We start from the raw sequence: 25,533 nt of genomic DNA, 5'->3' as shown, positions 1-25,533 counted from the left end.
GAAGGTCACTAACATGGTGGGCAAACCCCAAGAACCTACTAGCAGGGGTGCCTTTCCGCCAACCACAAATTACTGTTTTCCTTACAACAGATGCATCCCATACGGGATGGCGGGCACACATGGACAACAAAGTCACTCAAGGTCTATGGTCCCCTGTGGAGAAGACACTGCATATAAACATACTAGAGCTCAGAGCAGTGTTCAATGCATGCAGACATTTTTGGAATTATCTGCACGGGAAAGTAGTCGGGGTAAATACCGACAACACCTCCACCATGTTTTATATAAACCGACAAGGGGGGGCAGATCTCGTGCACTCTGTGCAGAGGCGGTCCGGTTGTGGAATTGGTGCATTACCAACAACATAACCCTAAGAGCTTCATACTTACTGGGTGTCCACAACGTAAAGGCAGACCAACTCAGCAGACACTTTGCGCTCACGCACGAGTGGCAGATCCGTCCCGACCTGCTTCACCGAGTGTTTCACAGATGGGGGTTTCCCCAAATCGATTTGTTCGCCACTCACAACAACAAGAAATGTCCCTGGTACTGCTCCAGAGCGGGCATAGGACAGGGATCCTTGGGGGACGCCTTCATGATCCCATGCAAGGGCCCTCTACTCTATGCGTTCCCTCCCACAACACTCATACACAAGGTCTTGGAGAAAGCCAAAAGGGAGAGAGCACGCATGATACTCATAGTTCCAACCTGGGATCGACAACAATGGTTCGTACTGCTTCTACACATGGCACAGCACCGGCCGTTTCCCCTACCGACAGTACCGGACCTCCTCACACAGGCTCGAGGGTCAATACTGCATCCGCACCCACAGGGACTCCGCCTACAGGCATGGCTAATCCATGGCTCAGTGCCCTAGAGAGTACATGTTCAGAGGGAGTGCAGCAAGTCCTGGAGTGTAGTCAGAGGACTTCCACTAGAAGGACTTATTAGCACAAGTGGATGCGATTTTCCTCTTGGTGCTCTTCCAAGCAGTTCACACCTCTGGACGCCCCTATAACCATGATTCTGGACTACCTGCTAGAACTTAAACAAAAGGGGCTCTCTCTGTCCTCCATAAAGGTTCATCTCATGGCTATATCAGCTTTTCGACATGAAGAGGAGGGATCAACCATATTCGCCCATCCTGTTGTCACGCGCTTCCTAAAGGTGTCGGCAAACCTGTATCCCCCTCGGAAACAGATACTGCCGTCATGGAGTTTGGACTTGGTTCTCCACTTGCTGTCGGGACCGCCCTTTGAGCCATTGGCTGCGGTTCCCCTTCGGTTACTTACCATGAAGACAACCTTCCTTCTGGCAATCACGTCAGCTCGCAGGGTGAGCGAGCTTGCAGCCATAATGTCCACACCACCCTGCACGGTGTTCTCAAAGGAGGCGGTGGTCTTGCACTTACACCCAGCCTTCGTTCCAAAGGTCTCTTCAGACTTCACATTAACGAACCCATAGTATTGCCCTCGTTTTATCCTAAGCCTCACAACTCGAGCAAAGAGGCACGGTTGCACTTATTAGATGTGAGCGCTGGCCTTCTACATCGATAGAACTAAGCCTTTCTGGAAAATGGACAGACTCCTGGTGTCCATCGCTCCCAGGTCGAAAGGGGAAGGCCTATCTTCGCAGAGGATTTCAAACCACATTGTGTCATGCATAAGACTATGCTATGAGCTTTGCAAGACTCCTCTGCCAGTTTCGCCCATGGCCCACTCCACTAGGGCAATGGCAGCGTCGACGGCCTTCTTCAAGGGAATCACGCTGAGAGACGTCTGCAGAGCGGCGACTTGGTCATCCTACGATACTTTCGCCAAACACTACGCCATGCACCAGATGTTTGACGAGGATACACGCCTGTCGCCAGCAGTCCTTTCAAGGGCATGCTGCACATAAATCGGGTACCCACCTCCTTTTTGGGGTGGGGGGCGGTTACTGCTGGGTAGTCAACTACGGTGGAGCACCCACGGGGACCACTCAAAGAAGAAAGAGAAGTAACCTCTGCAGTAACGATGGTTCTTCGAGATGTGTCCCTGTGGGTGCTCCACTACCCACCCGTTCCTCCCCACTTCGGAGCTCTGTTTCGTATTTTTCAGGGACATCCGGAGTGGTTGATCAGGAACTGGCAGGGACCAGATCGCGCACGTGACCGTAAGCACGCGAAGGACTGACGCGCATCGGCGCATGCGCGACCCGACAGAGACTGCTGACGATTTTTCTGAACTGCGGCGCCGGGGCGAGCCCGACACCTATGGTCGGGACACATCTCGAAGAACCATCGTTACTACAGAGGAGGTGAGTAACTTCTCTTTCCTGTTAATGTAGGTGCCTTCACTGTGTATCAGAGTCCAGATAGCTATGTGCATCGTGTCCAGGGCTCTGAAACAATTGGGGAAGCCCAGGTCTGCAAACCCAGCGAGGGCAGTGTCCAGGTCCACTGGGGTCACAGTGTGTCACAAGAGCACCCTGTTGATAGCTCAGACGACCTGGGAAAGGGGTGAAGGAAGTCACGTCCATGAACGCCTGATCAGGAGGCCCCCCCACCTCTTGCCCACCAGTAACTCCCTTCCCAGTGTGGGTCCATGGTGGGGGCTGGACTTACCTCGATCATTGCCACTCCAGTGGTGGCCTTGCTGACTCCAAATTGGTGGCCAGTGGACTGAAGTCTGTCAAGGTTGGCCAGCGTCCAGAGTGTGATGGCCACCCTTTTCCACAGCAGGAGTTCTGGAGGACTGAGGTGAGCCAGTGACAGAGGTCTTCGAATACCAAAGGAGTCTGGCAGTCACTCATCATGATACTGGCAATAACCCGTAACATGCTTGATGTAAATATCCCAGGACCACCTGATGGCATCAGACACCATCAGCCTGCGCATGAGTCGGGCGTAGCGACCGATGTCGCAAGGCTCCAGTAGCCTGTCATTCAGGGGGTTCCAGGCACCCAACGCCCCCACAAGCAACGCATGAACCTCCACCGAGTAGCCCTGGGCCCGCAAGATATCTGCCAATGGGGCATACTTCTGTACCTTCTTAGCCCAAGCGTCACAAAAGGCCACCATGCGGTTCTCAAAAGGCACTGTTACATCCACAACGAGGACCTTCTTAGACTGCTCATCCGTCACAACAATGTCCAGCCGCAGGAGACTATCAGTACCGGGGATGGAAGATTCCACGGTAACACATCCAAGGGTCGGCAGAAGCGCTTTCACCAAGCAGTCCTGGATGATGATGTGATGGCTGCTAGGCTGCGGAATGCACTGTACAGCCGCAGAGGACGTGGGGAAGGGTCTCTAGCAGATATCTGCAATGCCTACACCTTTTATCGCAGATCCCGTGGCGGACGGCGCCATTGAGCATAACGCAGTTAAGGCGTGCTCAATGGATAAAGCACCAGTCTGCAAAACGGGTAAAGTTACCGGCCCGGAGAAAGTGATTACTGATGTCCCAACGACTGGTGACATCAAACACCTTCCCCTGGTCTGGCTTCTTCCGCAAGGCCTCAGCATAATGGTGGTGGATAGTGCTCTTCAAAAGGTGCTCCAACAAGGTCTGGGCAGGCGGAGCAACAATAATGTGTCCCTCTGCAGCGACGCGGGGAACCAGGACACCCAGCTCCCAACATTCCTCATTCCAAACCCAATGGCAACCAAACTGCTTGCCCAGACGATGAGTGGTATTACAGGCGCGCAACCAGAGAGACGACATGTCGCCTCCATCCCTCCCAAACTCACCCTCGAGGGAACCAGCCAGGGGTGCCAGAGGCACTAGCTGATTACATCACAGCTGCCTACATGGAGATGTGCAAGGAGGCCTGGGCCAACAAGGACATGACCTACACATCAGCCCGCACCCTGTTGGGTATCCTGCATCTGGCCAGTGCCCTGGCCCAGCTGCGCCTGGTGGACGTGGTGGAGAAAGAAGACGTGAATGAGGCCATGCAACTGATGGAGATGTCCGAGGACTCGCTGCTAGGCGACTGGGCAGCAAGCCAGGATGCAGCGGCCAGCTGACTTGATCTTTGTGGTGGTGCGGGAGCTGGCAGGTGGGGCGGCCGACCACACGGTATCCTATGCTGAGGAAGAGCAGCGCTGTATCTCCTGGGTTTCATCCCAGCTCAGTTCCAGGCTGCGCTGGATGAGTATGATGAGCTCAATGTCTGGCAGGTTAATCAGGCCCGTACGCACATCACCTTTGTCTGAGCTGCTGGTGGCAGCTGAGCCCCCAGGGACTGGGCTGCACCCCAGGCACTATAGGAGAGCATCCCTGGGCCTGGTTCTGGGCTGCAGCTGGGCCCAGAGCCTCCTTGGGGTGAGACTTTGTCCCACAGGGAGGAACCTGGCCCTCCTGTCCAGGGCTCCCTCTTTGCAATGAGGCAGCAGGTTTAAAACAAATAAAAGGAAGTTCTTCATACAGCGCATAGTCAACCTGTGGAACTCCTTGCCAGAGGATGTGTAAGGCTAGGATTACAACTGGGTTTTAAAAAAACCTGGATAAATTTGCTGAGGTTAGGTCCATTAATGGCTATTAGCCTGGATGGATAAGGAATGGTGTCCCTAGCCTAGCCTCTGACTGTCAGAGGCTGGAGACGGATGGCAGGAGTGAGATCACTTGCTCATTACCTGTTTAGTTCATTCCCTCTGGGTTACCTGGCATTGGCCACTGTTGGCAGACTGGATACTGGGCTGGATGGACCTTTGGTCTGACCCAGTATGGCCATTTTTATGTTCTTATCTCCTGGGTCCCTGTAAAGAAGAGACTGTGCAGACACAGCTACAAAGCAGGTGTAGAAATGTGGACAGCCATGAGTAGGCTGCAGAGAGGAAACAGGAGAAGACATTAAACATTTATGCTAAACAGTCTGCTCCATCTTGATCTAGATGTGACATACTGAATATGTTTCACAGATAGGAAGAAGAGTTCTGTGTAAGCTCAAAAGCTTGTCTCCTTCACTAAGGCAGTGTCTACATTACAAAATAACTGTTGAAGTTGCTTACTTTGAAACTATATTTTGAAGTAAGCAACTTCAAAGCAGAGCATCTTCACACGAAAAGCACTCTCCCTTACTTCAACGTAGGCTTCCCCCACTTTGAATTAAAAGTCTACATGCAATTAGCCCCTACTTCGAAGTAAGGACACAGGAAATGATGCAGGCATGGGGTCACATAGCCAACAAGCCCTTCTGGGCTCACAGCCAGGCTTACCCCTTCAAGGGCCCCTTCCAACACCCCCACCCTGCACATGCGCAAGGGTGCCAGGCTGCAGACAGCAGCAGAGCGCACACTGGGGAGAAGGGCCAGTGACCACGCCCACTCACACCCTCCCCGAAGATGATGTCCCCTCTACCCTGGCCAGCCTGCTGGGCATGCTGGTCGCCTGCTTTTTCAGTGGTGCGGCCAGGTCACCTACATGGGACCTAGCCTGCAGGCCCTGGCCGCAGCCCTGCTGCCCTTTCCCCAGTTCCCCTGATCTGAAGCCAGTGGGCCTTCGCCACCAGCATGGAGTGGTGGGACCAGCTGGTGCTAGAGGACTGGAATGACAAGCAGTGTTTGAGGAACTTTTGCATGACCCATTAATTTCATTTGGTGTCCCCAAGTTCTTATATTATGGGAACAAGTAAATTTTTTCCTTATTCACTTTCTCCATGATTTTATATACCTCTGTCATATCCCGCCTAAGTCTTCTCTTTTCTGAAATGACAAATCCTAGTCTTTTTAATATCTCTTCATATGGGATGCACTCAATACCCCTATTCATTGTAGTTGCCCTTTTCTGAATTTTTTCTGATGCCAGTATTTTTTTTTTTTTCTTTGAGATGAAGCAACCATATCTTTCTGCAGTATTCAAGATGGGGGCATACCATGGTTTTATATAAGAGCAATGAGATATTCTGTGTCTTATTTTCTCATTTTTTTAATGATTCCTAACATCCTGTTTGCTTTTCTGACTGCCGCTGTGCACTGTGTGGGTGACTCCAAGGTCTCTTTCCTGATTAGTTTTACCTAAATTAGCTCCCACCATATTGTGTGTATAGCTGGAATTATTTTTCCCAATGTGCATTACTTCACATTTATCCCCATTAAATTTCATGTTTCATTTTGTTGCCCACTTACTTAGTTTTGTGAGATCTTTTTGAAGTTCTTCATAGTCTGCTTTGGTCTTAACTACCTCGAGCGATGTATTATCATCTGCAAACTTTGCCACCCCTTTCTCCAGATCATTTATGAACACATTGAATAGGATTGGTCCTAGGACTGACCACTAGTTACCCCTCTCCATTTTGTAAATGTACTATTTGATTCCTGTCTTTTAACCAGTTCTCGGTCCATGAAAGGATCCTTCCTCTTGTCCCATGACAACTTCATCTATGTAAGAGCCTCTGGTGAAGGACCTTGTCAAAGGCTTTCTGGAAATCTAAATACACTGTATCTACTGGATCCCCATCATCCACGTGTTTGTTGACCCCTTCAAAGACCTGTAATAGATTAGTAAGACATGATTTCCCTTCACAGAAACCATATTGACTTTTGCCTAACAAATTGTTCTTTTATGTGTTTTGATAATTTTATTCTTTACTACTGTTTCAGCTAACTTCCCCAGTACTGACGTTAGACTTACTGGTCTGTAATTTCTGGGATCCCCTGTAGAGTCCTTTTTAAATATTGGTATTATGTTAGCTATCTTCCAGTCATTGGGTCACTCACGGACGGGGACAGAAATACAGTTGTCTCAGGGGGAGTGATTTTTGGAACCCCGAGATTTTCCCTCGCAAGCCTCCAGTGAGAGGGTGTACCACTGACAGCAGGACCCTGAGAGTTCGAGGGAGGTCTACCCTAGTGGTTCCTCCTTGTCCTCCCCCGACAAGGCTACGGCCCCCGGGGATGTTGCCCCCCTGGACGAGCTCAAACAGTTTCAGGAGCTGTTTAAAAGGGTGGCTTTCACGCAAGGCATCCAAACAGCAGAGGTGCAGGAGAAGCACCACAAGCTCCTCAAAAACCTGAGGCCTCCGGCCTCGTCCAAAATCGCTATCCCACTCGACGAAGCAATCATGGAGTCTGCTACCAGCATATGGCAGACCCCGGCTTTCGCTCCACCTATAAACAAGAGAGCGGATAAGAAATACTTCGTCCCGGCGAAGGGCATGGAGTTCCTGTTTAGTCACCCACAACCAAATTCACTGGTGGTAGAATCGTCTCAGCAGAGATCGAAGACTTCCCAGTACAAAGCGGGGGGAACAGACAGAGATGCCAAGAAGCTAGAGCTATTCGGCAGAAAGGTATACTCCTCCTCCACCCTGCTGCTGAGAATGGCAAATTATGCAGCACATCTAGCGAACCACAATTTCGACAATTACTCTAGGCTTACTTCTCTCATGGATTCACTTCCAGAAGATAAGAAGCCGGTGCTGAAGGCCATCGTGCAAGAGGGCTATGCAGCTTCAAGGACGGGAGTCCAGATCGCCCTGGACGTAGCAGACACGGCGGCACACTCAACGGCTACAGCAGTGGTCATGCGCAGGGAATCCTGGCTTCAGACATCGGGTATCCCGAGGGATCTGCAGGCAAAAATTGTCGAAATCCCTTTCGACACGCAGAAGTTGTTTGCAGAGTCAACTGATTCGGTCCTTCATTCCAGTAAAGACTCAAGAGCTACACTCAGAACCCTGGGTATTTATACCCCTCCATACAGAAAGAAAAAGTATTACCCTCAACAAAGGTGATACCCGTACCGACCTCAGCGTGCTCAGTACCAACGGGGCTACGACCAAGGGCAGCATCAACAGCAACAACAGCATAGAACTCCTAGGCGACGTTCCCAACAGGGCCGTCCATCCTCGGGGCAGGCCCAAAGGCAACAAGTTGGACAGACAGGTCGAGGGCTGCACTATTACTACCATCGCGCAATGTCATCCACAATTAATGTTCCGTCATCGCCTCCGACCGTTCCACTCACAATGGCAAAAGATCACCACAGACAAATGGGTACTGGAGATCATAGCCACGGGTTACGTAATCCCCCTTCAGTTGCTCCCACCACCAAGACCTCCACCCAGGCCTCATCTCAGGGATGCCTCCCACGAGGCGAAACTCAAGCATGAGGTGGACCACCTTATGCTTATAGGGGCGGTGAAAAGAGTGCCGGAGCGACTCCAGGGGAAAGGGTTTTATTCACGATACTTCCTCACAGAGAAGAAAACAGGAGGCTGGAGACCCATCTTAGATCTTCGAGGCCTCAACCAGTACTTGCGCAAACAACGTTTTTGGATGATCACAGTCGCCTCTATGCTCACGGCACTGGATGATGGAGATTGGTTTGGTTTGCAGCCCTCGACTTACAAGATGCGTATTTTCATATAATGATCCACCCGGCACACAGACATTTTCTCCGGTTTATGGTCGGCAAAGAACATTTCCAATACAAGGTTCTGCTGTTCAGCCTCTCCTTGGCCCCCAGAGTCTTTACCAAGACCCTGGCAGTGGTGTCAGCCTACCTGCACAGACAGGGGGTATTCATATTCCCATATCTGGACGACTGCCTCCTGAAAGGGGCCTCGAAGGCAGAGGTACTACGCATGATATGCGTAACAGCAAACATGTTTTCTTCGCTGGGCCTGGTCATCAACCTTGCGAAGTCAAAGATCGACCCCACACAAGACATAGAGTTCATAGGGGCACGTATAAACTCTATCACAGCAAGGGTTTATCCACCCGACGCTGGCTTTTGCACCATCGGCTCCCTAGTGCAAGTCATTACATACAGCCCCACGGTGCCGGTTTTAACGTGCTTGCAGCTGCTTGGCCACATGGCAGCGGCAACGTTCGTGGTACAGAATGCCAGATTGCATATGCGCAACCTGCAACATTGGCTGGCGAGCGTCTACAAGCCAGCATCCCACACCGTCCACAGGGTGGTGTCACCCATGACAGAGGTGCGCAGATCCCTACAATGGTGGGTAAACCCCAAGAACATGTTAACAGGGGTACCCTTTCACCAACCACAAATCTCTATTTTTCTCACTACCGATGCCTCCCACATAGGGTGGGGAGCACACATTGGCGAAAAGGTGACGCAAGGACTGTGGTCCCCTACGGAACAGTCACTGCATATAAATATACGGGAGCTCAGAGCAGTGTTCAATGCCTGCAAACACTTTTGAGACCACATACAAGGCAAGTAGTCGGGATCAATACAGACAATACCTCCACCATGTTTTATATAAATCGACAAGGAGGAGCTCGATCCTGTGCCTTATGTGCAGAAGCAGTCCAGCTGTGGAACTGGTGCATCGCCAACAATACAACGTTCAAAGCCTCGTACTTACCAGGTGTTCACAACGTGAAGGCAGAAGAGCTGAGCAGGTGCTTCACACTCATACACGAGTGGCAGATCCGCTCCGATCTGCTACGACTGATCTTTCATGCATGGGGGTTTCCCCAGATAGACCTGTTTGCCACTCAACACAAGAAGTGCCCCCAATACTGCTCCAGGGCAGGACTGGGGCGAGGGTCCTTGGGGGACGCATTCGCAATTTCGTGGAAGGGCCCCCTGCTTTATGCGTTTCCCCCCACAGTGCTCATCCACAAGGTCTTGCAGAAAGCCAGGAGGGAGAAAGCCTGCATGATCCTAGTAGTCCCAACATGGGATTGACAGCAATGGTTTCCCTTGCTTCTGCGCATGTCGGACCGTCCACCGCTTCCCCTTCCGGTGGCGCCGGACCTGCTCACGCAGGCCCAGGGGTCCATAGTGCACCCACACCCCCGAGGCCTGCGCCTACAAGCATGGTTAATCCATGGCTCAGCTCCCTAGAGAGTACATGTATGGAGGGAGTACAACAAGTCCTGGAGAGTAGCCGAAGGACCTCCACCAGGAAGACCTACAAGCAGAAATGGACTCGATTCACTGCATGGTGTTCTACCAAGCAATTAGCTCCCCTTGATGTGCCTATACCTATAATACTAGAATACTTACTGGACCTCAAGAGAGGAGGGCTCTCCCTATCCTCGTTGAAGGTCCACCTCGCCGCTATATTGGCTTTTCGGCATGAAGAGGAAGGGCCCACGGTGTTTGCCCATCCTATTGTTACCAGGTTCCTGAAGGGTCTGGTAAACCTGTACCCCCCTCGGAAACCGCTTCTACCATCGTGGAGCTTGGACCTGGGGCTCAGCATGCTAACGGGACCACTGTTTGAACCCTTAGCCACAGTTTCGCTCCGTCTCCTTACGATAAAGACAACCTTCCTTCTTGCAATCGCGTCAGCTCGCAGGGTGAGTGAGCTTGCAGCAGTGATGGCAACGCCGCCCTGCACAGTATTCTCAAAGGAGGCGGTAACCTTAAGGTTGCACCCAGCCTTTGTTCCAAAAGTTTCTTCGGAGTTCCATCTTAACGAACCAATAGTTTTACCCTCGTTTTACCTGAAGCCTCACAGCTCCAGCAAGGAGGCACGCCTGCATCTCCTGGACGTGAGGAGGGCGTTGGCCTTCTACGTAGACAGGACTAAGTCCTTCCGGAAAACGGACAGACTCCTAGTCTCTCTTGCTCCCAGGTCAAAAGGAGAGGGTCTCTCTTCACAGAGAACCTCGAAGCACATTGTGTCCTGCATAAAGATGTGCTACGAACTTCGGAAAACCCTTTACTGGCCCCGCCTAGGGCTCACTCCACCAGGGCGGTGGCGGCATCAACAGCCTTTTTCAAGGGCATCGCACTAAAAGACATGTGCAGAGCGGCGACCTGGTCATCCTATGACACCTTCGCCAAGCATTATGCCCTACACCGGGTATTCCAAGAGGATACCCGTCTCTCGACAGCGGTCCTTTCAGGGGCAAGCTGCACATAAACCGATTACCCACCTCCTTTCTTGGGTTACTTCTGGGTAGTCACCTATTGTGGAGCACCCACGGGGACACTCGAGGAAGAAAGAGAAGTTACTCACCGTAGTAACGATGGTTCTTCGAGATGTGTCCCCGTGGGTGCTCCACCACCCGCCCATCTTCCCCGCTTCGGATCTCTGTTTAGTGTTTTTCAGAAGCATCCGAGGCAGTTGGTCAAGGAACTGGCGGGGACTGGATCGCGCACGTGGCCGGGAGCGCGCAAGGGAGCGGCGCGCGCCGGCATATGCGCGGTCCAGGAGAAACTGCTGGAAAGATCTGATCTGCGGCACCGGGGCAAGCCCGACACCTATTGTGTCCCCGTGGGTGCTCCACATCTCGAAGAACCATCATTACTACAGTGAGTAACTTCTCTTTTTGGAGCATAAGCTTTTGTGGCAAAAGACCCGCTTCATCAGATGCATGAGTTCGGTGGGGTGGTGGTGGTTTCAGAGGGGTATTTAAAGAATGGGATCCCAAAAAAAGGGAGGGCCAGAGCTGACAAGGTCTATTCAGCAAGGTGGAAATGGCCCATTATCTCTCAGAGGTACACATGGGTTGCCTAAAGAGCACCTCATGTGGAGAGAATCCGTTTGAGCAAATCATGGATCTTGCTGCCATCAAAGTTAACAAGTTTAAGGTCCCAGTCTTTCCCCGAAAACTCAGTGACCTTTCTTAGGGTATATTGCAAGGTTGTGTTAGTTTCCTCCACTAGACCCAAAGATTGGGGATGTCCAGCAATGTGAATATGTTATATGAGAGGTAAAGTCGGGGATCTTATTGGCTGTGTGGCCGAGCGTGGACTTTACCTATTTTATTATTACTTATTATATCAATATTTATTAATTAGTAATTATTGTGATCACTATTAATGCCTTAAGACCTTTTATTTATTTTTTACAAAATTTATTAATATTAAAGATAAAAACAGAATAAGAACAATTAAAGATACACAGGTGTTTATGATACAAGCAGGGAGAATGCGCTCCAGGTCATCCCTGGTTACACTGAACATTTATTCTTTTCCAACATTGTTACAGCTAACATCACAGCTAATGATGCAGTTTCCAGCACCAAGGTTGGCTAAAGAGGCCTACCACTTGGTGATTAATACAAGCTTTTACACTGGGAGCTCCCAACCATGTGAGAGGTTCCCCTGTTTCCGTTGACCTTGAGGATAATCTTGGTTTCAGGTTACATTTATTTTAGACCTATTTCACTGCTCCTTAGAGCTGTTATTAACGACTCATGGGCCTGTTCCCCTTAGCTGGGCGAAGTCTTCCCTAAGCTGAGTCCTCACAGAGTGTAGAGGTACTTAGGCAATCTGATTTCAGATGTTGCGGATGGTTCCTGTATTTTGTTTGGGCCAACAACGGCAGTGCTCAGCTGTCCGTTAGGGCATTCCCGAATGGCAAGCTTAACACCTTAAGGTACCTTGTCCTCAAGCTCTCAACAAGTGACTGGCCGACGAGGACTTTTATACTCGCGGCTCATTATATTCCGTTTTTGCCCTCATTATGCCGTTTTTCAGTTTATTATGCCATTTTTGCTATGATGGCAGTTACCAATTGGTAGTTTCAGGGGTGGCATGATCACCCCATCAGGTGGCCCCTTTCACATTGGCTGGCTTCTGCTTATTTGCTTAACTTATTCCATACTACGAGGTAATTATTCTGAAACTGGATGCATAGATTATAAAATTACGTGACAAAAATAAGAACATTAGCTTAACCACTAAGATCTTAACACAATATAACTTCCGTAGCTTGCTGTTACATATGCGATTTAGCATGCTTCCCTCTTGCCTGTAGCTTAGCTTGTCACATGTTTTTCTGAAGCCTGCGGCCTAGCTTGTACATATAAAGCTTTTGGCTAAGTGGCCTAGTTGAGTTCTGGAGCCTTTCTAAATTTACCCTGACATATTACTTGATACTAAGGGCAATACATATTTCTTTGATTATTTCACCAGTAAAATGACTACCCTGGTCAGAATCCATTATTCTAGGGATGCCAAACCTACTGAAAGTATTCTCCAGCAGCAGTTTTTGTTTGTAGGATAGCCTTCCACCCATTTACTGAAAGAGTCAGTTATTACCAGACAATGCATATTTCCGTTCCTAGTTCTTGGTAATGGGCCAATGTAATATATTTGTACCCTATACCAAGGACCATCCGTCTGTTGGTGTTTTAATAGTCCCTTTTGAATATGAGGATCCAGATTATTTTGAGTGCAAAAAAGACAATTGTTAATAAAGTGCTCAGTATCTCTGGGTACATTCGACCACCACGCCACAGTTAGCAGTCTATCAAGGGTCTTTTCCAGAGCAAAATGTCCTTGATGATGCAATAACTGGATTAGCCCTTGTCAAATAACAGCAGGAACCATCAACATTGGCAATAAATCACTTCCTTTTTTCTGTGCCATGATTAATCCATTAACATTTTGATTTATACTCCATGATTTAACCACTAGTCTTTAATAGTTGATGTATCTCTTGTTCTTTCTGTTGTAATTTATATCTACACAATTTTCTGTCGGGGTTCCCTGATTTAATGAGTTTATCATCTCTGGTACATTGTTCCGTAACAGTGTGGACTTCGCAGCTTGTTTTGCCATTTGGTCAGCTTGATAACTTAAAATGGAGATCTCAGCCTGGTTTCTTCTATGAGCTTTTCCTTTAAAAAGGTATGTGTCTCCATGTTTCTCCACCAAGTCCCATGCATATTTCAAATAGCCAGAGTAAGCAACTGGACTGCTCTCACACGTTATCATGTCTCTGGTTTTCTATATGGGCATCCAATAGATACAAGCTCTCAAAAACCAGTCAGTGTCTATGCAAATAGTAATATTATGGGTAGGGCTTGCATTTTCCAAGACAACTATAATTGCATCAATTTGCGCGGCCTGTGCCAAATGTTAGTTAACAGAACCTTGATATCTTTTTCCAGTTTCAACATTCAGGGCACGTTCCCTGTGGCACGTTCCCCATCATGGATTAAACTGCTACCAGGTACTACCCAGATTTTTTGGTGGTTAGTTATTGCATCTTCATACTATTCTAGTTTAAAAGGTGGAATACTCTCTGGGGGGTAGATGTATTGGAATTGGGCATTCCATGTTCTTTGGCTTCAGACGTTGTCAAAGCATGAGGTAGTAATGCAAATGAAGAGGTTTGTTTCTCTATTGTAATATCGCTATTCATCAAAATCAAAGTCCATTGTAGCAGGTGTGGGTGGCTAACCCTTCCATTATTGGCTTTCCCAGATAACATAAATTGTGTTGGAGCATGTGCAGTTCTCAGCACGATTGGTACCATATTGATACTATATTTCCAATGGGTGAATGCCTAGAGAAGTGCTAGGACCTCCTTTTCACAATGGGAAAACTGTATCTCTGTAGGCGACAAACTCTTTGACCCATAAACGACAGGCTTTAAGGATGTACCATACGTTTGTAGTAACACTGCGCTTATTGAGACTGGTGTATGCGTAGTTTGTAAATGAAGTGGTTTAGTAGGGTCTGGAAATGCTAAGGCAGGTGCTGTCATTAGTGCCTCCTTGAGAGCTTTTACTGCTTGCATCTGTTCCGGTCCCCAAACCCATTCCTGACCCTTTTTCAGTGATTGATATAAGCGCTTTGCCTTCTTAATATAGCTCTAATAAAATCTCTGGAAAAACCAACAAGACCCAGAGATGATCTGAGAGTGAAAATATCAGAAGGAGATGGTAGTTTTGATATCAAATCCTCCCTGGTTTTATCTGGACTTCTCCCAGTAGGTCCCAACTGTACGCCCAAGTATGTAACTTGCTGTTTTACAAGTTGGGCCTTTTCGGGATTTATTTTAACTCTTGTTTTCTTTATCTTGTGAAGGACCTTCTCAAAAACCTTTAGATTTTCTTCCTTGGTTGTTGTTGCTATTAACACATCATCTACATAGCTTTATACTTGGTGATTGCAATCTTGGGATTTACACATATTCGTTACATACTGGTGGTATATTTGAGGGGTGTTATGAAAGCCCTGTGGAACCCTTGGAAAGGTTAATTGGGAATCACCATAAGTAAAAGCAAATTTGTAAAAATAATCAGAATGCATCAGAATAGAAAAGAAAGCATTAGCTAAATCAAGCATGGAATACCACTGAGCTCCACTGCAAATAGCAGACATGATTTCAGGGTATTTCGGCACCACTGGAGTTAGTCTTGGTTTGATCTTGTTTAGTTCTCGATAATCAACAGTTAATCACCATGACATTTTATCCACTTTCTGTACAGGCTGATTGAGGAGTTAGAGGGGCTCATGCATGGGATCAATACCTTTTGATTTAGCAAGGCTTCAATTGTAGGCTTAATCCCTAATTTAGCCTCCTTCAAAAATGCATATTGTTTTATTGGCTTCGGGTCTGGACCCAGTATATTAACACTGGCATTGATCTTTCCACAATCAAGTTTAGAGGTAGCAAATACATAAAAGTGCTTGTTAGCTATTTCAGCTACTTTCCTTTCTCGTTTAGGCACCTGCACGGTTTGCAGTGCTTTTAGTGCCAATACTCAGTGTGCAGCAGGTATATCTTGTCCCTCCTCTCCCTCTTCAGCAATGGAGAGGGCCTGATGAGGTAGGTCTATTATTAATTTGAATTTCCTTAACCAATCAATACCCACGATACCTTGTCCATCTAGGGACTGCAAACTGAAACATCCTTTTTGCTTTAAAGGTCCTAAAGTGCATAACAATTCTTGTGAGAAAAGTATCTGGTTTTATTTACTGTGATATGAGATAAGTGATTTTACTTCTTTAATAGGAATGGACATAAAAACTAAATCATGATTGTCTAAAATGCTAGTAGATGCCCCTGTCTCCACTAACATTCATTGTTCAAATTTGCCAAAGTTCCCTTCCGTTAAAATATAGGGGGTAGGTGTACCCCAATTATCATTGTGCAAGGAAGTCACCACCTTGGGCCTCAGAGATCCAGACTAACACGGCTACCCCTCCGATACAAGGCAACCTTAGTAAGGGGACTCTTTCACTTGGACAGAGGCACTTGCTACTTGATCCTTTTTGTTGTGGTGCCCCTGTATGTAGTGGATTAACCTTGTAAATAACATCCAAAGAAAGTTTTTCAATATCTTGCCAGTCTCATATTTGGCAAGGCATTTAGATAAGACCCTTTCTTGTGGCTGAGATGTCATTTTTATCACCTTCTAACATGAATTGCCTTTTATATGGTTGTTGCTTTATTTTGTTAAATGATTTTTCATCCTTAACCACCGGTTTACCTTTGTCCGCTATGGCGGCTACATTATTTTTAGCACACACCACAGAATTAGACAGTTGTTGTAGCTCAAAGATTTCTCTTCTCTACATTCCAACTCCTGTAAACTGATAAGTTTTACACTTGTTGGACCCAGAGCTAATTTAATGCCAGGACTTAAACCTTGTAGGTACAGTTCCTTTAATTCAGGAATGTCCTAGGTGGTCACCCCGTGAACATTGCGGCCCACATTCACCAACCAAAATAACAGCTTTTTGCACATAAAATACCTTTCAGGTCTCTCACCCTCTTGTTGCTTTTCTGCGTATGCCATATCTACTATGTTGCAGTTCGGGTAAAACATCTTAAAGACACCCTTATATACTTTTGTGTGATTATTATTATCGAGGATGTGAGTGACATAAGAATAAATTTGAATATTAATTGAGTTGAGTCAGTCACACCAGAGCACCAGACCGGACTACAACAGAGTCCTTACCAACGCTCCCAGGATTTTACCCCGCGACCCTGCTCGCCGTCTACTGTGGGTCTAGTCACAACGGGGTTTCAGGGTGTGTGACGAGGATTACGCTGCTACTAAACGTTTGCCCGAGGAAGAATGACAGGCAAGTTTTTGAGGTCAAACAAAGGAACAGGTTTAATTAGAATAGGATGAAAAAATGTAGTTTGTTGCTAGCCTATTATATACAAAACTAGTGACCCTTGTCTTTCTAGTAGGAGCACAGGATTTGAACATTTATTGGGCTTACAGCCTTCAACTAAGATATGACTGCAATAACAGCACTGCTATCTAACCCCTTGTACTACTTACTGCGTGTCCGGAGTGGATCATCTTCATCACGTGCTGCAAAATGGAAAATAAATACTTCAGAGCTATATGAATATATTTTTTCTTTATATATTCCTGGATCTTCCTTAAGGTTCACCAGGTCGCTCAACCCTTGGCCAACTACCTCGGGGAGCAGATCTTACCAAATTAAGAAATTTGCCTGCACTAAGCTAAGACTGCTTTCTTATTTAAATGAGTTGCCCTGCCGGCCAAGCAGGGGAGAGCTCAGTATATACGGGGTTTTCCTTCCAAGAGGTTTTCCCCTTAACAACAATAAGCGGGGGTTTTCCTAGTTAAAGGTTATCTCCTTAATTCCCGTAAAGGGTTATGTACTCCGGGGTTTCCCCTTAAAGGGTTATCCCCAGTTGCCCTGCCCCCCCTAGTAAGAGGGTGCGAGCTTATAGCTCTGGTTAACAATAAAAGCAGTCCTGACTAACCTTCTGTTTGAATGCAATAGTTCCAGGCTAGACCAATAGCATTGGCCTCCTGTGCCTTTCACCAGAAAGCAAGGGGTACAAAATATGAGGCGCAAATTGTGGAATTGGGGAAGTCCCAATCCACCCTATAATGCTCTCTTATATTTACATTAACATAACCAGCAACATGCAAATACACAACACAAGCAATAAAAGGAACACATTGAAATGCTCATGTTGGTATTAAACCCAGACAGCAAATACCTCCTTTTTCCTGCTCTGTAATCCAGGCGCTGGGCCTGTAGGTCTCTTCAGAGGCTAGGAAGTTATGACCCTCACGGCGCGCTTGTACAGCAGCCGCATCAGGTCAGATAGGAAAGGAGGAAGAAAAGAAAGCCAGGAGGAAAAAGACCAGCTTGGTAAACAAAAAACCTCCTGGATTTAGAAACGACCGTGATGTTTCAGCCACCGGCCTAGGCTAAGGTTGGTTGCCGGAAGGGCAGGGTCGCTGCTGCAGTTCACCCGTGCAGGGCACTGTTGTTTTGACGGCGTGGTTTGCCGGGTGAACCCTCTGGATAAAGGTACCGGAGCCTCTCAAATGATTTCTGCTCTTTAGTTGCTGGAGCTCTTCTGTTCTTCTACGGCCCACGGCGGCTAGCGAGCGACGACTGACACGCCGGTCAGCTTCGGCTCTTCCGCCAATGATCTTCAGCTACGGGCTCAGTCCAGCTCTTAACTCAGTCCTTTCCTGATGTCTTCTTTCTTGGTCTGCTCTCCTCCAAGGTTGACGGCCAGCTCCCAAGTGTCCAAGCTGGGGCTGTTCTCCAGAATATATGCAGCCAGGGTGGACCTGTTTGAAAACTAGTCCCTGTCAGGTCCTCTCTAGCGTTACTATGTATCGAGGAGGCATTTGTTTATTACATATTTATGAGAATCCTAACCCAACCAATCAGTTCAAAGTATTTTGAACACAAACTTCATGAATATTTATTATTCCATGAATATTGATACCAACGGTCATTTACCAACGGTCACTGTGTATCTGAACCTGAACAGTATTTTAACACACTTTTTAAAGTAAATTTGTTTTATAATTTATTTAATTTTGATGCGATTTGTGAGGGAAGTATGTCACCACTGCTGACAAAGCAGATTCTTTAAATTTAAACGCTTAGTTTGAAGGCAATTTGGTCAGGATGCAGGACAATCATACAAACACCATAGCTCATGGACAGGGACATATAAATCACCTCAGAGGAGGATATTTCCACAATTATGTATATTCATGATTACTTCATCGGGCACATTGATAAAATCTTCAGTAGACATACACTTCCTTAGTAAAACAAAACCATCATGGGTGAGGTTAGGTCTTATGGACCTGCGTGTAAGCCATTCGAGTACATTGGTTTTGTCACATTTACCCATCCACTTCCCCTAGGCTTTTGCCTGCTCCAGAGTTAAAACCTTATCCTCTTGCCTAATCACTGGATGTTGGTTTTGACCTCGGTACTTAGTGACTGTGGTCATGACAGGCTATGGGTGAATATTCCTCCCCCATTTGTAAATGGTAGCCATTATCTTCCACTCCCCCGCCCCCCCGTCCTCCACTTGAGGTGTGGTGAGAAGTACAGGATAAATCTTATGTTCATTTTCCCTATTTTGTTTAGCACCGTGGGATATATTGTTCTTAAAATCCCTCAGAAAATCATAATCACACTGATCACTTGCTCCAACTGAGAGCTCGAACTCCCCTCCTGGCTGCGGTATGCCACCAGGGGATTACATCGCTTAGCAATATTTAGTGCCCCAAACAATACCAATTCTTGTTGTAAAGCACAGATTTTTGGTTACATTCTCTATGAGATGCTTTAACAGAAGGCCTTTCCTTAATTTCTGACATAAGTTTTCTAATTGTGGCTTGTGCTTCTTCTATTTTATTAACTTCTGCCACTTTTTCTACTAAAGTGGCTCTTTTAAAATATTGGGATATTTGGGACTCTAATTTGCTGACTTGATTAATTAGTGTGGTAGATCAGGCTTTCTCCGCATTCAAGTATAGGGTTATTTGCCCCAATTCTGACTCTTTTGTCCCTTTCATTCTTTAAGGTATTAACTTCATCATTTAACTTTATCGCTTGTTTTTGCAACTCTTGGCTAGTTAACTCCAGGCGATATAACAATGCACTATGTCTCACAGCCTTTTTAGGCTGGGGCTTACACATGGAATACTGTTCCCATAGGGTGTTAAAAGTTTTTAGGGCATCTGGGTCCCGCCATCTGAGGGCCGCAGCTGCCATGCCCTAGACCTCCCTCCACTTGGCCCTGTCCTTCCACTCCATTTTCAGCCACTCCCAGAGAACAACGGTCTGCTCCCGAATGGCTGCAGTGTGGGCCTCTGCCGCCTCCTGGGGGTTGTAACGCCAGCACTGTTGGGCCTCCAGGGTTGGGTGGAGAGCAGCCTGGGAGGCAGGGATGAGGGTTCCCCAGCTCCGTCGGATGGCAGAACGGGTGTACTGGTGGCTGGCATGGGACTGGTCTGGCCCTCGGAGGATGATGCTGTGGACACACAAGGGGGAGAGGGGCCGCCTGTCAGTGTTGCCGCTTGGGCCCAGGGGCTCTGCCCGCACTCCCAACCATCCCCCGAGATGATGTGTCCTCTGCTGATCCCCTTGGGGCTCCCATGTGCTCGCTGGGGCCACATCCATGGGGCAATCGCTGGCTGTGGTCCAGGCCCCACATCCCTTCCCATTCAGGAGGGCTGGGGCACTGTCCGCGGGTGCAGGTGCTGGATGGCACCATGCCTGGATCTGGGACATGGCAGGGGAACACGGGATGGGGTGTCCCCCCACCTCCCCGGGCTGCCTGGTCCACCCATTACCTACCTGGGGCTCCGGAGAACAGATCCAGGGACACTGGCCTCAAGGGGGCCTCGCTAGAGGTATTGGAACTGATGGCTATGACAAGGTGGCCTTCCCCATCAGAGCTACTCCCTGGTTCCCCTGCCCCTGTCTGGTGTGAGGGTCCTGGTTGCTGCTGTGGCTGGCTGTGTTGACCACAGAAAGTGGCTCTGGAGAGTCCTAGAGCCTGAGGAGCCAGTGTAGCTCCTGGTAATGTGGGCACCTTGGGGTGGCCCCTGCGCCTGACTGCCTGCTGGCTTCCTGGGCCTGGCTGTATGCTTGCCCCATCTCCGTAACCTTGGAGTGGACCTGGTTGGCTGTTCGATGTGGATGGCCTCCCTTCCACAGCCCCTGTGACGTGCGGGGCCACCCAGTACTGTGCAGCGCATGTCGTCCTCTGCCCAGAGGCCAAGCAGATCTTTTAGCTCAGCCTCTGTCCAAGGGGGGCCCCTGCACTTCTGGCCTTGGCTGGTCTCTGGGGACCCCTCCAGCTGGGAGGAGAGGCCTCCTGGGGTGTTGGTGGGGTGTGGGGAGCTTGCCGTGTAGCCACCAGACAGCGTGGCTATGGGCTCAGGACTGCTACAGTGTGTGCCAGACTGAGCTCGTGCTCCTGGTGCTCTCGCCATGTTGTCAGCTTCCTGCACGGGGTTTCCAGGGCCTTGCAGCCTTAAGGCGCTGGCCCTGGAGACCACAGAGCCCCATGGGGGCTTGCTAGAGCATCTCAACGCTCCTTGAGGCAGCTGCCGTGGGAGACCCCCTATTTCGAAATAGCGGCTCTGAGCATCTACACATGCTCTGTTTTGAAATTCGATTTCAAATGAAGCCACTCGTCCTGAAATCGGATGGGAAGAGGAATTTCGAAATTAGTGCCCTTTTTCGCCAAAAACAATTTAGAAAGCAACCATTATGCCTGTGGGCACCCCGTGGGCTCCTTTGAAATTGGGCCCCCTTTCTAAATTAATTTCAAAACACGGGGCTAGTGTAGGCACACCCTACCTCTAAGAAGGAAACTGAGATCTTAAACTCACTGATATTTTTCTAAGACCCAAATGGAGGCAGTTTTCTTTTAGCTTGTCAGACATCTCACAATACGAAGGTAAAGAACACAGGAGAGGAATTATTTTTTTCATAATGTCTGTGGACTATTATCTAACCAAGAATGTACATAGAGCTTTGTGATTAGAACATAATAACTATGTTTGCTATCCTGTTCAGTGTTTGACGTGTATGGCTAGATTTAGTGGTTCAACCATGACCACATTTGAGCAATGTAGATCTGGAAAACCTTCTCATACTCAGATCCTCACAATAAAATCCATGATGCAAGAAGGAAAATATTTTGAGTTCCATTGTCTTGCTCACATGCTGTGATTTCCAGAGGAGGAACTGCTGGTGGATAGTCCACAATAATGGAACATGTCCCCACATCATTAGTCTTTTTCATTAGTTTACTGATTGTTTTTAAGGTAGCAGACTGTAAGTTAAACCACAGTTACTTCTGTAATAAGATGACTTTCAATTACTAGTACTGTACTTGGAACATTTAATACTGATTGGATAAACAAACCAAGCATGAGAAAGCTGAAGAAAGTAAAGTCTCCTGTTACTACCTTTCTTTTTGCCCAGATTCAGTAGGACACCTTGCTATATAAAATGTGTGTGTAGTATTTTTCTGTTAGCCAAAAACAATCATTACTAAAATTATGTAGTTTCTATAGGTTTTGAAAGACAAATCTAGCGTTTCATGTTGGAACATTGACTCCTGCATGTAGATAACAACACTTGTTTGCTGCAACCCATCATTTTATGTTTTCTATTTGGGAATTGTTAATAAAATGTTTGTTGGAAAAAGTTAGAAATGATCAAAAGGAAGTCATATCTCTCCAGGGATCCCAAAAGTCAGAGTTTTTCTTAAACACGGGTGGCCTGCCCTATTCTTAAATCAGGGAGTAAATATGTTGAAATCCATTGATGTCAAAGTATAAAACTGATCTTAAATGTATTTGATCTGACACCAATCACCTTTATTATTCCAAATGCAATATGCACACTGGTAAAAACTTATGCATCCTCATTTGAGTGCTAAGCTACCTGACTAGCAGGAGGTAGGGAGAGGTATTTTGTGATATAGAATGAGCGAGCTAATGTCAGTCACTCTGAGCCTGATCCTGCATTTCTTACATACTCCCAAGTTCCCCCACTGACGTCCTGTTTCTTGACTTCAGTGGGTCTTTGGGCATGCAAGAGATACAGGACTAGACATGTTGTGTTTAAAAAGTGAGGATGCTCTTCTTGAAATCAGTTGTATTGAAAGGTAATATGTTTGTTACTTTTTTGGCCATAGGCACTGTGCATACTGCTAGGGATTTGGGATATTATAGCAGTTTTTAAATGATAAACACTTTTATCCAAGATTTTTTTGTTCACTTTTAAGTATTAAATATTTCTTGCTAAAAATCTGAAGCCATTCACCCTGTTGTAGTAAACCTTTCAAAAATAAACAAACAAACAAAAAAAAAACCAGCCCCCCCAGAATTGTGTCAATTCATGTGCTCAACATTTTAAAATTGAAAATTTAGTTTTACCATTGGAAACTTCAGTAACTTTAGTCACAATTTAAGATTTATTAAATATCTACATGTTTTCCAAATTCTTGGGTATCTTATTCCTCAATTGAACTGATATTCAGTAAAAGCACAGGATGACATCATACACTAATGCATATTATGATTCCAAGTCTTTGTAACAACATTTTACAACAGCTTTGTCGCTGTGCTGGGGAAATGCCCTTTTTAATGCTCGCTAGAGCATGGCGCTCACAAAGAGTCCAGTTCTGTGAAATCATGAAGCCCATGGGAGCTAATGGCACAAGAAGTGCTTAGCATCTTTCAGGACTGAGCCTTAAATGTTAATTAATCACATCATTGCCTTGGCAATTGTTTTCAAACACACACTCTTGTAAACATTTATTTTGTTTCAAACATGCTGGACATTTTGTATCCCTCTTTTTACGTGTTTCTATCTTTTGTATCCTTTTGTCAGGTGTCTTCATGTCTCAGAGTATTTACTACAGTACTACTGTATTTATTGCTGAAAATGTATTTGATTTGTAAACATTCACTCATGCAATATAATAAATAGTTTTAAAAGTTATTACTGCCTTATTTTTATCTACAGTTTAGTTAAGACATGCACGTTATTCAGGAAAACACTAGTTTCATGTGAACTTTCTTTGCTAGATTACAAAAAATTGAATTTTCCTGCCTAATCGCTCCTATATTTCGAGTCTGTCACTGGCCCCAGAACTCCACGTACTATTAATCTGTTTACTTAGGCTCCAAATCCGGTAATAAGCTAAGTAATAAGTAATAAGCAGTAATAAGTGTAGGCAAACATCTGTGTCCTTAAGGAGTTCACTAAAACAGCAATTCCCAACCTTTCCACGAGTGCAGACCCCTAATCACTCTGCTAACCTGTTTTGCAGATCCCCATTAAAGCCAATTCTATTTTCTATGATAATTTTTGGTTTCTTTTGTTTTTTTCCATGGACCCCTTGCAATACCCTCACAACCCCCAGGAGTCCATGTACCGCAGGTTGGAAACCGCTACATTAAAGGCATGAGACCTTATGTACAGCAAAGCTCCCTACTGACTTAGTTCAGAGGAGGACCAAGTCCTTACTATGGATATGATTCTGGAAGGGTGTTAAGTACCTACAGTTTCCAAAGATGTCACTGGAAATTGCAGGAACATTCTCAGGCCTAAGCCCAAATTTTTTGGCTCATTGCAGTCCTGCTTGCATAATGTGCGCCACTTCAGAGTCTCTCAGGATATTTTCCTTCAAAACCGAGCAAATCCTTTGAGGTCTGTGCCATGTTATTACACTATGGGCTTGTCTACACTACCTCCCTGCTTCAAAGGGAGGATGGTTAGTAGGGTGTTGGGAGTTCATTAAGGAAGTGCTGCGGTGCATATGCAGCACTTCATTAAGCAAATTCCCCCCTCCACCGTGGCAACTCCGAAGCATTAAACTTCGAAGTGCCGGCTTGCGTGTAGCTGAGGCTCACCCGCTGGTACTTCGAAGTGCCCGGAGTATTTTGAAGTACTGGCAGCTTAGCCATGGCTAAACGCGAGCCGGCACTTCAAAGTTTAATGCTTCGGAGTTGCCATGGGGGCGGGGGGAATTTGCTGAATAAAGTGGTGCATATGCACTGCAGCACTTCATTAATAAACTCCCAACACCCTACTTACCATCCTCCCTTCAAAGCAGGGAGGTAGTGTAGACAAGCCCATAGTCTTCTATTTTTTGTCCCCAGTTGCATCTTTGGGATCATTACATTTTTTTCCCCAGTGTCTTTAATCACTAGAATCCTGAGTACTAGCCATACACCTCCTAATTTCTGTTAATGTCAGTGGAATGTTGACTTTAAACAGACCAGCCGTGAAAGGATGTAATAAGATAAAGAAGTTACTCACTTGTGTAGTAATGATGGTTCTTCAAGATGTATCCCTGTGAGTGCTCCACATTAGGTGTTGGGCTCGCCCCGGCACCACAGATTGGAGATTTTCAAGCTGTATCTCATTGGGTCACACATGCGCCAATGCGTGCCAGTCCTTCGCGCGCTTTCGGTCACATGCATGATCTGGTCCATGCCAGTTCCTCAACCAACCGCCCCGGGTGCTCCTGCAAAATATAAAGCAGAACTCCAAAGCGGGGGGGAATGGGTGGGTAGTGGAGCACCCACGGGGACACATCTCGAAGAACCATTGTTCTTCTTCGAGTGGTCCCCGTGGGTGCTCCACAATAGGTGTCGGGCTCGCCTGGCACCGCAGATCGGAAATCTTCCAGCAGTTTCTCCTGGATCGCGCATGCGCCGGTGCGCGCCGCTCCCCCACGCGCCCCCGGCCACGTGCGCGATCCGGTCCCCGCCAGTTCCTTCTCAACCGCCATCGGCTGCAGACGGACTCCGCTCAGGCTAAGGCCAGAGTCAGATTAGATAGTTGTTTTCTACGTGTAATTTGTTGTTTTTGGTTACTAAAAAAAAAAAAAAAAAAAAGAGAGAGAGAGAGAGAGAAAGCAAGGACAAAGAGAATATCAGCAAAAAAAAAAAAAAAAGAGAGGAGCGGAGAAGAGAAGAGCGGACGTGAAGGCCATTTAGGCCGCCCGCTGCCCCGCAGGCCGGTGATCACTATTTGGGGCGGAAAGGCACGGATTAAGTGCTAAGCACCCTATTAACAGTAAAGGACT

At 47.1% G+C, this 25,533-nt stretch overlaps 2 protein-coding genes across 6 annotated transcripts in view; one reads left to right on the top strand and one right to left on the bottom strand.

The window, feature by feature from the left end:
* FAM171B (family with sequence similarity 171 member B) overlaps nucleotides 1–25,533 on the top strand; it is a 119,831-nt gene that overhangs the window by 81,416 nt on the left and 12,882 nt on the right. The window lies entirely within an intron of this gene.
* The window catches only part of ZSWIM2 (zinc finger SWIM-type containing 2), a 60,518-nt gene continuing 59,883 nt past the window's right edge, over nucleotides 24,899–25,533 (bottom strand). The window contains 1 exon segment of the mRNA XM_075001647.1: nucleotides 24,899–24,969. The gene's annotated coding sequence lies outside the window, so the exon portion shown is untranslated.

This window comes from Carettochelys insculpta, chromosome 8 (assembly GCF_033958435.1).
Source record: "Carettochelys insculpta isolate YL-2023 chromosome 8, ASM3395843v1, whole genome shotgun sequence".
Classification (NCBI taxonomy): domain Eukaryota; kingdom Metazoa; phylum Chordata; order Testudines; family Carettochelyidae; genus Carettochelys; species Carettochelys insculpta.
The sequence above is the reverse complement of the archived record's forward strand: the minus strand, read 5'-3'. Positions and strand labels throughout refer to the sequence as shown.